This window comes from Chelonoidis abingdonii, chromosome 5, assembly GCF_003597395.2.
Source record: "Chelonoidis abingdonii isolate Lonesome George chromosome 5, CheloAbing_2.0, whole genome shotgun sequence".
NCBI classification, from domain to species: Eukaryota; Metazoa; Chordata; order Testudines; family Testudinidae; genus Chelonoidis; species Chelonoidis abingdonii.
Window position 1 is genome coordinate 115,947,497 of NC_133773.1, and position 14,099 is coordinate 115,961,595.

A 14,099-nucleotide genomic window follows, 5' to 3' on the forward strand; every position below is an offset into this window, starting at 1 on the left:
TTCTAACATTTTGTATATAAGCACTTGAACATTTTGTCAATACAGTAACTTAACATTGTAGTTATGTTCCTGAAAAGTGCGACTTTAAGCAAAATGATGATAAGCAAATCCAATTTCCCCATAAAAATTTATGTAAATGGGGGAGGGGTAGGTTCCAGGGAAACTGTTTTTACCGGACAAAAGACTATGTTATATATATATATACATACATACATACATACACACACAGAGTATAAGTTTTAAACAATTTAAATACTGGTACACAGCGATGATGATTGTGAAATTTGGTTGAGGTGGTAAAGTCAGAGGGTAGGATATTTCCCAGGGAATGTCTTACTGCTAAATGATGAACTAGCAATCAGCTGAGCCCTCAAGGGTTAACCATTGTTATTCATGTAGTCTCACACTCTACAAGGTAGCACGAATGGAGGGGAGACAGCATAGCAGACAGAGACAGAGACAGACACCGTGTGTGTGTGTGAGAGAGAGAAAGAGATGCACAAGGCCGCTTTAAGTACGCTGACCCCACTCTAAGTACACTGACTTTTTAAGTAGATTCAGCAAGTTGAGACAGAAGCTGCTGCCAGGAAGCTCCCTCCGTCCTGAGTCCTGTCATGTCCATCCCACCTCTCCCTGCTCTATGAAGATGGGGTAAACAGAGGGCAGGAGCGGGGGGAGGGGGACACCTTGACATTACCCCCCCCCACCCTTTCCCCCTTGCACAGCAAGCAGCAGTCTCTGGGAGCAGCTCCAAGACAGAGGGCAGGAGCAGCACATGGCAGTGGGGGGGGGACAGCTGAACTGCTGGCAACTGATAGCCTCCTGGGCAGCTGCCGCACAGGGAACTTAGGGGAGCGGGGAGCTGATGGGGGGCTGCCAGTCCACTCTGGTTCCAAACCCCCACCAGCTAGCTCCAATGGGCTGTTCTTCCTGCAAGCAGTGGACAAAGCAGGCAGCTGCCAAACGACATTATAAGGGAGCATTGCACAACTTTAAACAAGCATGTTCTCTAACTGATCAGCAAAGTAACAATGAAACAACATTAGGAATGACTTTAAGTGAAGAGTTACTGTATTCACTTGCTTGCCTTTATGTGTTACATTTAAATGGAACTCTCATGTTCGACTGTCCTCATTTGTTCCTTTACCAACTTCCTATTCTCTTTACTAGCATATAAATTTCCCTCTTTAATAAATTCATCCCTAAGAGATGTCTCCATTTGAACCTTGTACTCCTTTGCATCCATAAACTTTTCCCCAGCCTTTAGTTTAAAAAATCCTCTACAATCTTTTTCATGTTACAAGCCAGCTTTCTGTTTCCCTTTTGGTTTAGGTGGATCTTATCCTTCCTGTACAAGCTCTTCCTTTCCCAAAAGGTTCCCTAGTTCCTAATAGCTCAAAACCCTCCTCCTCCCTACACCATTGTCTTATCCACACATTGAGACCCTGCGGTTCTGCCTGCTTTCCTGGCCCAGCAGGTGGAACTGGAAGCATTTCAAAGAATGCTACCATGGAGGGGTCCTGGTCTTTAATCTCTTACCTAGCAACCTAAATTTGACCTGCAGGATCACTCTCCTATCTTTGCCTACATCATTGGTACCTACATATGCCATGACCACTGGCTCCTCCCCAACACCGTACATCCTTCTGTCTTGTGAGATCCACAGCAATTGCAACAGACAATTTATTATGAGGTTCTCCCAGTCATTACAATCCCAACTATCTATGTTTCTAATAATCTAATCCCCCATTATTATTACCTTCTTCTTCCTAGTAACTTGGATTCCCGACCCAGGAGGTGTATCCTCACTGTGAGAGGATACAATGACACCATCTGCAAGGAAGGTCCCAACTATGGGTTTGTTACTCTCCACTCCAGCTTGATGTTCCTCTTCCCTAAGACTTTCATCCTCCCTTATAGCATGGATGCATGTCAGATTCAAGGGTGAGACCTATCTATGGTGTCTGTGAAAGTCTTCTCTGTGTACCTCTGTCTCCCTTAGCTGCTCCAGTTCACCCACTCTGGTCTCAAGAGCCAATACTGTGTCTCTAAGGACCATGAGTTGCTTACACCATATACACACCTGCCCAAAAGACAGGTAATCGTATATGCTGCACTCAGTGCAATAAACTAGATCGCCCTCACGCTGATGCTGGACTATTACCTGCCCTCAGGGTTTTTTCCATTTGGTTAGTTTTTTTGTGGGAGGAGGCGGGGGTGTTAGTGGTCTAAGTTCAGAGTATGTTTGTTAGATGTATCTGCCTCTCACACTCCTCAAAACTCCTGCTTGCTAACTCCTCCAGTAGTTTAGAACCTGATTTTTAAAATCTCAGTTCTCTCTGAGTTAACCCCACCCGCTTGTCAAGTAATTCTAAAGGAGTTAGGGATCAAAGGACAGCAGGCTAGAGCCTCATTATCTAGCCTAGCCTAGCATGTCAGTAGGCTCAGCACGCAGCCCCCACCATACACCACACTGTAATATTTAATCAAGCAAAAATATGGCAAGCAAGCAACCGAACGGACAAACTCACCATGAGAATCATGTAGTCTCTCCTTCCTCACCTTGAGAACTGCCTTGCAAAACTTCCAATTTCTGCTCCTGCTTGCTAGCTCCCCTCGTGGCTTAGGCCTGGTCTACACTACGCGTTTAAACTGATTTTAGCAGCGTTAAGCCGATTTAACGCTGCACCCGTCCACGCTACGAGGCCCTTTATATCAATATAAAGGGCTCTTTAAATCGGTTTCTGTACTCCTCCCCGACGAGAGGAGTAGCGCTGAAATCGGTATTACCATATTGGATTAGGGTTAGTGTGGCCGCAAATCAATGGTATTGGCCTCCGGGTGGTAATGCCATAAGTCACCACTGTGACCGCTCTGGACAGCAATCTGAACTCGGATGCAGTGGCCAGGTAGACAGGAAAAGCCCCGCGAACTTTTGAATTTCATTCCTGTTTGCCCAGCATGGAGCTCTGATCAGCACGGGGTGGCAATGCAGTTCCAATCCAAAAAGAGCTCCAGCATGGACCGTATGGAGATACTGGATCTGATCGCTGTATAGGGAGACAAATCTGTTCTATCAGAGCTCCGTTACAGAAGACGAAATGCCAAAGCATTTGAAAAAAATCTCCAGGCTATGATACGAGTTCACAGCACAGTGCTGCGTGACAAGCATAACGAAAGCCAAAGAATCAAATGGATGCTTCATGAGGGAGGGAGGGTGGTACTGAGGACTCCAGCTATCCCACATGTCCACAGTTGTCTCCGAAAATATTTTGCATTCTTGGCTGAGCTCCCAATGCCTGTAGGGTCAAACACATTTGTCCGGGGTGGTTCAGGGTATAGCTCGTTAATTTATCCCCCTCACCCCGTGAAGAGAAAGAGAAAAAATCATTTCCAACTTTTTTCAATGTCACCCTATGTCTACTGCATGCTGTGGTAGATGCGATGCTGCAGCAGCGAACAGCAATATCCTCTCCCTCCCCTCCCCTCCCCTCCCCAGTGGCAGACGGTACAATATGACTGCTATCCGTCGTTATCATCAGCCCGTGAGTGCTCCTGGCTGGCCTCAGGTGAGGTCGTCTGGGGCGCGTGGGTAAAATAGGAATGACTCCAGTCATTCCCAAGTAAATGGTACAGAACAGCTGTAACCATCTTTCATCATAGCAACTGGGGTGAGCTCCATCAGCCCCTCCTTTATGTAGTAAAGAAGATTCTGTACTGCCGGACTATCATAGCAGCGGGATGCTGGGCTCCTCTCCCCACACCGTTTAATGTCCTGCTTGGACTATCATAGCAGCTGGAGGCTTGCCTCCCCCTCATTTTTATCTACTAACAAGTCAATGTTTCTTATTCCTGCATTCTTTTTATTTATCAGACAAATGGAGGGGACACTGCCACAGTAGCCCAGGAGGGTTGCGGGAGCAAGGAAGCAACAGGTGAGGTTGTTGCAGGGGCATCCCTAGAATGGCATGTAGCTCATCATTTCTGCAGGATCTGACACAGAGCGGCTGTGCTCTCTGGTACACTTGCCCATATTCTAGGCAGACTGACTTTATTTTTAAGATATCATAAAGGAGGGATTGACTCGGGAGTCATTCCCATTTTGTCTTTGCGCCCCCAGCTGACCTCAGCCAGGGGCACCCAGCAGCAGACGGTACAGAACAACTGATAACCGTCATCTCATTGTCATTATAATGCATGGCAGACAGTACAGAACAACTGATAATCGTCTCTGCTATCTGCAAAGGCAAATGAATGCTGCTGTGTTAGTGCTGCAGTAACGTCTCTGTTGCAGCACATCCAGTAGACATATGGTGACAGTAAAAAAAAGCTGAACGGACTCCATGGGTTGCCATGCTATGGCATCTGCCAGGGCATCCAGGGAAAAAGGGTGTGAAATGATTGTCTGCCGTTGCTTTCACGGAGGAAGGAATGACTGATAACATTTACCCAGAATCACCCGCGACACTGTTTTTGCACCATCATGCCATTGGGGGTCTCAACCCAGAACTCCCAATGGGCGGGGAGACTGCAGGGACTACTATGCGGATAGCTACGGGATAGCTACCACAGTGCAACGCTCCAGAATCAACGCTAGCCTCGGACCATGGACGCACACCCACCGAATTAATGTGCTAGTGTGGCTGCGTGCACTCGACTTCTGTTTACAAACTGGTTTATGTAAAATCGGAATAATCCCGTAGTGTAGACATACCCTTAGGAACGGATTTTTTTAAACTCTGTTCTCCCTTAGCCCTGGTCTACACTACAGGTTTAGGTCGAATTTAGCAGCGTTAGATAGATTAAACCCTGCACCGTCACACGACAAAGCCATTTTTGTCGATTTAAAAGGGCTCTTAAAATCGATTTCTGACTCCTCCCTGACGAGGGATAGCGCTGAAATCAACCCTGTGCTGGGTCGAATTCGGGGTAGTGTCAATGCAATTCGATGGTATTGGCCTCCGGAGCTATCCCAGAGTGGCTTCCCATTGTGACCGCTCTGGACAGCATTCTCACTCAGATGGTCACCTGGCCAGGTAGATAGGAAAAGCCCTACGAACTTTTGAATTCATCTCTGTTTGCCCAGCATGGAGAGCTCATCAGCATAGATGACCACGCAGAGCTCATCAGCATAGATGACCATGGAGTCCCAGAATCACAAAAGAGCTCCAGCATGGACAACCGGGAGTCCTGGACCCGATCACTGTATGGGGAGACAAATCCGTGCTATCAGAACTCCGAAATATTTGAAAAAAATCTCCAGCGCATGGAAAGACAAGACTATAACAGGGACCCACAGCAGTGATGCATGAAACTGAAGGAGATGAGGCAAGCCTACCAAATAACCAGAGAGGCAAACTGCCGCTCCGGGTCAGAGCCCCAGACACACTGCTTCTATGATGAGCTGCATGCCATTCTAGGGGGTGCCCCTACAACTACCCCACCCCTGTGAGTGGACTCCATCAATGGATTCTCACGCAATAGGGATGCGGATTTTGGGGACGAGGAAGAGGAGGAGGTTGAAGATAGCACACAGCATGCAAGGAGAGAAAACGTTTCCCCCAACAGCCAGGAACTGTTTTTCACCCTGGACGTAGTACCCTCCCAACCCACCCAAGGTGGGCTCCCAGACCTTGAAGGCGGAGAAGGGACCTCTGGTGAGTGTACCTTTGTAAATACAATACATGGTTTAAAAGCAAGCGTGTTTAATGATTAATTTGCTCTGAAGACTTGGGATGCATTGGCATCCAGTACAGCTACCGGAAAAATCTGTTAAAGTGTATGGGGATGGAGCAGAAATCGTCCAGGGACATCTCAGTGAAGCTCTCCTGGATGTACTCCCAGGGTCACCTGGTTGAAACAGGGGAATTTTATTAAGGGGACATTCAGAGGTGGCTGTTCCTGCTGGGCTGTTTGCCTGTGGCTGAACAGAAATCATCCCCACTGTTAGCCATACAGTGGTGGGGGGGAGGGGTGAAGTGATCATCCCAGAGAATTGTGTGGGTGGGGGGAGAGGGAGGTTTAGTTGGGTTTGTGCTGCATGTTAACCTGAAAACTGCAGGCCCCTCCTTTTAAATGGCCAACCCATTTTTAAAGGCCAACCCAATAGGTGCTTGGTATGGGAAATGAGGGCGGTGCTGTTTGAAACCATCTCCACATATTATGAAGGTTAAAGAGGTCAAAAGACTGTGGCTTACCACATCTGCCTGCAAGCCAAATCACACCAAACTGGCAGGCCCTCAATATAAGAATCAAAATGCGACCTTGTAAAGAAAGCACACGTGCTATGTAATGTTAAACAGCTTGGTTCACCGTGAAAGAGTCTACCCATTGTGCTCTACAATGTGTCTTTTAAATACTACTCTCCCTTTTTTTCCTCCCACAAGTGCAAATGTTTCAGTGCTCCCCATAACATCTCTGACCCAGAGACTAGCGAAGATTAGAAGGTGAAAAAAACGCGCTAGCGGCAAAATGTTCTCTGAGCTTATGTAGTCCTCCCACACTGAAAGAGCCCAGCAGAATGCCTGGAGTGCAAGAGGAGAGATGGCGGGATCAAGATGATTGGTGGTGTCAGCATGACGAAAGGAGGAAGGAAGCAATGCTTAGGTTACTGGAGGACCAAACTGATATTCTCCGGCATATTGCTGAGGTGCAGGAAAGGCAGCAGGAGCACAGACCACTGCTGCAGCCCCTGTGTAACCGAACGCCCTCCTCCCCAAATTCCATAGCCTCCTCACCCAAACACCCAAGAACACTGTAAGGGGGCCTTCAGCTGCCCAACCACTCCACCCCAGAGGACTGCCCAAGCAACAGAAAGCTGTCATTCATTCAATAAGTTTAAAATGCAGTGTGGCCTTGTCCTTCCCTCCTCCGCCACCCAATCTGGTGCTTCTCTCCTCCTCCACTGCTCCCAGGCTACCTTGGCAGTTATCCTCCCATTTGTGTGACGAATTAATAAAGAATCCATGAATTTGAAACAACAATAACTTTATTTCCTCTGCAAGCGGAGATCAAAGGGGGAGGGGAGGGTGCTTGGCTTGCAGGGAAGTAGAGTGAACCAAGGGAGCGGGTTTTCATCAAGGAGAAACAAACAGAACTTTGACACCGTAATCTGGCCAGACATGAAACTGATTTTCAGAGCTTCTCTGATGTGCACCGCGCCCGCCTGTACTCTTGTAACCGCCCTGGTGTCTGGCTGCACATAATCAGCGGCCAGACGATTTGCCTCAACCTCCCACCCCACCATAAATGTTTCCCCCTTACTCTCACAGATATTGTAGAGCACACAGCAAACAGTAATAACCATGGGAATATTGGTTTAGCTGAAGTCTAATGAGTCAGTAAACTGTGCCAACGCGCTTTTAAATGTCCAAAGGCACATTCTACCACCATTCTGCACTTGCTCAGCCTATAGTTGAACAGCTCCTGAATACTGTCCAGGCTGCCTGTGTACAGCTTCATGAGCCATGGCATTAAGGAGTAGGCTGGATCCCCAAGGATAACTACAGGCATTTCAACATCCCCAGTGGTTATTTTCTGGTCTGGGAAGAGAGTTCCTTGCTGTAGCCATTCACACAGACTAGAGTTCCTAAAGATGCGAGCATAGTGTATCTTTCCCAACCATCCCATGTTGATGTTGGTGAAACATCCCTTGTGATCCACCAGTGGTTACAGCAACATTGAAAAGTATGCCTTTTGGTTTATGTACTGGCTACCTTGGTGGTCCGGTCCCAAGATAGGGTGCGTTCCGTCTATCGCCCCACCATAGTTAGGGAATCCCACTGCAGCAAAGCCATCCACTATGACTGCACATTTCCCAGAGTCACTATCCTTGATAGCAGCAGCTCAATGATTGCGCTGGCTACTTGGATCACAGCAGCCCCCACGGTAGATTTGCCCACTCCAGATTGATTCCCAACTGACCGATAGTTGTCTGGCGTTGCAAGCTTCCAGAGGGCTATCGCCACTCGCTTGTGAACTGGGAGGGCTGCTCTCACCTTGGTATTCTTGTGCTTCAGGGCAGGAGAAAGCAAGTCACAAAGTTCCATGAAAGTGCCTTTACGCATGCGAAAGTTTCACAGCCACTGGGAATCATCCCAAACCCGCAACACTATGCGGTCCCACCAGTTTGTGCTTGTTTCCCGGGCTCAGAATCGGTGTTCCACAGCATGAACCTGCCCCATTAGCACCATGATGTTCAAATTGCCAGGGCCCATGCTTTGAGAGAAGTCTGTGTCCATGTGCTCATCAATGTGCTGCCGTCGCCTGCTTGTCTGCTGTTGAAGTTTCCGGTGCAGCATATATTGCAGGATAAAGCACATGATGTTTACAGTGTTCATAACTGCCGTGGTGATCTGAGTGGGCTCCATGCTTCCAGTGGTATGACGTCTGTGTGGAAAAAAGGCGCAGAACGATTGCTGTTGCTCTCATGGAGGGAGGGGCGACTGACGACACAGCTTACAGGGTTGGCTTACAGGGATTTAAAATCAACAAAGGGGGTGGGTTTCCATCAAGGAGAAACATACACAACTGTCACACTGAAGCCTGGCCAGGCATGAAACTCGTTTTCAAAGTCTCTGTGATGCGCAACGAGCCTTGTCGTGCGCTTCTAATCTAATCGCAGACAGCCTAGTCAGCAAACAGCACCAGCGAGCTTTTAAATGTCCAAAGGCACATTCTACCACCTTTCTGCACTTGCTCAGCCTGTAGTTGAACTGCTTCTTACTACTGTCCAGGCTTCATGAGCCATGGGAGCAAGGGGTAGGCTAGGGTACGTGCGACCGCGTGATGCTGCTGATTGGGAGAGCAGCCTGAAGCAGAAGCCTCCAGCTGGCATGATATTCCAGGCAGGACTGAATCTCCATTAGACGAAACATAAAGGAGAGAATGACCTGGAGTCACTCCCATTTTTGTCCAGACGCCCCCAACCGACCTCACTGAGGTCAGCCAGGAGCACCCATGTCTGCCAAGGCGCCCTCGACTGACCTCACCAAGGTCGGCCAGGAGCAGCCACGAGATGATGACGACGGTTAGCAGTTGTATTGCACTGTCTGCCATTGGCAAGGCAAGGCAAGGCAATGCTGCTGTATAGCACTGCAGTACCATGCCTGCCAGCAGCACCCAGGAGATGTACGGTGACAGTGAGCTGAGCGGGCTCCATGCTTGCTGTGGTATGGCATCTGCACAGGTACCCAGGAAAAAAAGTGTAGAAATGATTGTCTGCCGTAGTTGCTTTCACGGAAGGGAGGGAGAGGAAGGCAGGGGCGGGCCCTACAACATTATTTGCGCCTCCACACGGATACGAGAGGCAGCATCAACACCAGAATTCCATATGGCAGTGGAGACTGCGGGACTGTGGATAGCCTACCTCTGTGCAACGCTCCTAAAATCGACGCTAGCCTCAGTACTTGTGACGTACTCCGCCACTTAATGCGCTTAGTGGGGACACACCAATCGACTATATCAACTCGATTTCCAAAAAAATCAACTTCTATAAAATCGACCTAATTTCATAGTGTAGACATACCTTAGTTAGCTCTGTCCCCTACAGCCTAAGGAGTTAGGAATCAAAGATGCAAAATCTAACAAAGAAATATGTCTAAAAAGTGAGAGTTCTTTAGCTGTTTAAAGCTTTGTACCTTATATAAAGCTATTGCTTTTCTGTGTACCTCTAACAGAAATAAAATATAAAAGCACACTACAGATAAATACTCTTTTTGGTCAAGTTAGCAATTATGTATCGTTAAAACATGGTAAACAACAGGAGCACAGAGCTCGGAAGGCTAATCCTAGGTGACAGAAGCCTCACTTGAAGTCTATGCTATAATAAGAGGAATGTAATACTGTATATATAGCATGTACATGAAATGCATTCATTGAAAGGCTTCTGTTAACATAGCTAATTCTTGAAAATCCCAGATGTCTGTCTTTCTGTCTAGCAGATAATAAAAAAAAATGATCAATAACAATGATCTTACACAGTGGCTTCCAAACAACTGACAGTTTTATTACCTTCACTTCTTGTTAAAATGACGCACATGGAGCATGCACACATACACATTGTATTTCTCACCTCTTTATCCCATCTGGTTCTGACTCTCTCTGCTTGACGCTTTTTAAGTGCCTTGGTCTTGGATTTGGACCTTCTTGCAAAAGTATTTTCTGCTTTAGACAAAAAACAAAAAAGAAATGTTTGGTCATATAACAATTGCAATAATTGCACTGTTATAATAGGACACCATTTATTTAAATATTTTTGGATGTTTTCTACATTTCAAATATATTGAATTCAATTACAAACAAAGAATACAAAAGTGTACAGTGCTTATTTTATATTTATTTTTTAACAAGTATTGCACAGTAAAAAAAAAAAAAAAGAAATAGTAATTTCAATTCACCCTAATAAAAGTACTATAGTGCAATCTCTTTATCATGAAAGTTGAATTTAATAAATGTAGAATAGTACCAAAAAACTGCATTCAAAAATAAAACAATGTAAAATTTTAAGAACCTGCAATTCCACTCAGTCCTACTTCTTGTTCAGCCAATGGCTCAGACAAACGAGTTTGTTTACATTTTCAGGAGATAATGCTGCCCACTTCTTTCTTACAATGTCACCTGGAAGTGAAAACAGGTGTTCTCATGGCACTGCTGCAGCCAGTGTTGCAAGATATTTACATGTCAAATGAGCTAAAAAGATTCATATGTCCCTTCATGCTTCAACCACCACTCCAGAGGACGAGTCGATGCTGACGACGGGTTCTGCTGGATAAGAATCCAAAGCAAGGCGGACTGATGGATGTTCATTTTCATAATCTGAGTCAGATGCCACCAGCAGAAGATTGATTTTCTTTTTTGGTGGTTGGGGTTCTGTAGTTTCAGCATCGAGTGTTGCTCTTTTAAGATTTCTGAAAGCATGCTCCATACCTTGTCCCTCTCAGATATTGGAAGGCACTTCAGATTCTTAAACCTTGGTTTGAGTGCTGTAGCTATCTTTAGAAATCTCACATTGGTACCGTCTTTGCCTTTTGTCAGATCTGCAGTGAAAGTGTTCTTAAAATGAACAACATTTGCTGGTGATCATCCGAGACTGCTATAACATGAAATATATGTCAGAATATGGGTAAAGCAGCAAGGAATACACAATTCTGCCCCAAAGAGTTCAGTCAAGAAATTTAATTAACACATTATTTTTATCATGAGCGTCATCAGCATGGAAGCATGTCCTCTGGAATGGTGGCTGAAGCATGAAGGGGCATATGAATGTTTAGCACATCTGACACGTAAATATCTTGCAATGCCAGCTACAGAAGTGCCATGCAAATGCCTGTTCTCACTTTCTGGTGACAATGTAAATAAGAAGAGGCAAGCATTATCTCTCGTAAATGTAAACAAACTTGTTTGTCTTAGTGATTGGCTGAACAAAAAGTAGGACTGAGTGGACTTTAGGCTCTGAAGTTTTACATTGTTTTGTTTTTGAGTGAAGTTATTAATAAAAAAAATCTACATTTGTAAGTTTTAGTTTCATGACAAAGAGATTACTTTACAGTACCTATATGAGATGAACTGAAAAATACTATTTCTTTTATCGTTTTTACAGTGTAAATATTTGTAATAAAAAATATATACTTTGATTTCAATTACAACACAGAATACAATAGATATGAAAATGCAGAAAAACATCCAAAATATTTAATGCATTTCAGTTGGTATTCTATTGTTTAACAGTGCAATTAAAACCACAATTAATTTTTTTAACACAATTAATTTTTGTGAGTTAACTGCGATTAATCAACAGCCCTACTTACTACATGTAATATTAATGAAAGATTTTTACTGCATAGTCTTAAATTATTATAAAGAGCCAGATTCTGCTTCCCTTTATTACATTGTACAGTAATTTTACTCCACAAGTAGCCTCAATGATTTCAGCAAGATCTCAGCATGGAAAGTAGTACTTACTCAACATAAAAATGGCAGGATCTGACTCGCAGTTAAAATGGCAAAGTTTTTCCAAACATTACATTTTTCATATTACAAACAAGAATCAAATTAACTTGTTTAGAAAATATCAAAATCAGCTACTGGGAACTAACCTGTACAGATATAAAATATTACACATCTACCCCAATATAACGCGAGCTGATATAACACGAATTCGGATATAACACGGTAAAGCAGCACTCCAGGGGGCCAGGACTGCGCACTTCGGCGGATCAAAGCAAGTTCGATATAACGCGGTTTCACCTATAACGTGGTAAGATTTTTTGACTCCCAAGGACAGCATTATATCGGGGTAGAGGTGTATATTAACAAGTTACAAAGGCAATTTAATTCATTAAATTATATGCAGCACAAAACAAGGAAGATTAATTACATTTTCATAAATCCTATCAAATATAATAAAATCCTTTATAAATGCATCCTCACCCTTGCGGCTTTTAATTTTTCTCTCATCCGCTCCCTAACGGAAAATTCTGCAAAGCTTGTTCTTGAGGTAGAAGGGACAGGAGGCAAGCCTAAAACAGGAAAATCATGATAAATCTAAAATTACAGTTTTTTGGTGGCAGAATCTTAAATCATATAAAAGACTTGCTATTTAAAATATTTACAGGATGTGGAAAATTTCAGTTTCCAACAGAAGGATCTCCAACTGAGAAAACATTGAAATATACACACACTTGATTTTGAGAATGAAAAATAAGTCTTGGTTTCCATGTTTCAAACCTTATCGGCTAGCAGTTGAACTCTTTTACCCAGCTAGATTTCCCTTCCAAAATTAAATTAAAATACAATTGATGAGATCTGACCCATCCAGAGTACAATATATCAACATTTCTTTCCATTAAATAACTGTTAATTATCTGGTGTGCTCTATATTCTGGTGTTCTGAGCTTTCTTATATTATATGGTATTATATATAATCAATCATGATTAAAGGAATACCCCCCCACAATTCCAAAATAAACATTCAAACAAGATACCCATTGTCTGTGTACTAGTCTTTGTTCAAAGGTATTATAGATGGCCTCAAAATGAAGTAAAACCTTATTTTTTTTATGTAACGCTATTAAAAAAAACCTAGTTCCTGACTGTCACAGGGTAGCTGGCCTTCTGAAGGGGTCAGGGGCTCAGCCCACCTCTGACAGACTTCATAAAGGGGAATTAGGCAATTCAAGTTCACCTGGGACTAATTATCTCACTGGGGCAGTTAATTAGGCAGCGAAGCACCTAGGCATGATAAAAGGCAGCTACTCACAGTAGAGGCTAGAGAACAGAAGCTTCCGGTGAGAGAACAGTCCCTGGAATGAGAAAGATCCCAAAGTGATGGGGCTCACCAACAAAGGAAACTAAGGAAGAATGCTCCTAAGTGGGAGAGGCTCCACAAGGGAAGAACTATGAGTGCCAAATCACAGTAGAACCTCTCCCTAGTGGAAGGATTTCATTAGATAGCAAGAGAACCCCCAGATAAGAGGAATGATATTCTGTCCTAAGGAAGGATCATTGCAGTTTGACCTCTGTGCAGGACCTTGACCCAAGTGGAGAAACACTTCCCTACCTCATGAAAAGAGGCCCTGGCTCTAGAAGGTAAGGCCCCAGCTGGAGTACTGTGTCCAATTCTGGGAACCACAATTTAGGAAAGATGTTGAAAAACTGGAAAGAGTCCAGAGTAACAAATAATGGAAAGATCTTTGATGCAAGGACAGAACATCAGATTCAAATATGAAGATCAAAGGATGATTTCTAGAACAGTGTTTCTAGGTTAATTGTGATCCTGGGGGGAGAGGGGGGGACATGAAAGACACTCACAGTTGCTGGTGAGGCACTGAAATTATGTTCTAAAGCAAAGAAAATTTCACTCCTTCCACATCCTTACCCTTTAAGGTCACCTATTCTCTGTCAACCTCTCAAAACACACACACAAATTATTGCTACTACTGATATTTGTCTTACTTTTTTTTTTTTTTTAATAGCAAATGCAAGATGGGGTTGCAAACTTTTGACTTCAAATAAGGGGTCGCCAACCTAAAATGATGGAAAAATACTGATTTTGATTAAGATACTGGGGAAAAGGAGACTTACTGTCTGTTTTCTGCTTT

The 14,099-nt window shown here is 44.3% G+C and overlaps 1 protein-coding gene across 2 annotated transcripts in view; it reads right to left on the reverse strand.

Moving 5' to 3' along the window:
• CC2D2A (coiled-coil and C2 domain containing 2A) overlaps positions 1 to 10,138 on the reverse strand; it is a 143,414-nt gene extending 133,276 nt beyond the window's left edge. For both annotated transcript variants that reach the window (XM_075066578.1, XM_032773944.2), the window contains exon 1: positions 10,073 to 10,138. The gene's annotated coding sequence lies outside the window, so the exon portion shown is untranslated. The remainder of the gene's footprint in view (positions 1 to 10,072) is intronic.
• Positions 10,139 to 14,099: the final 3,961 nt, after the last annotated feature.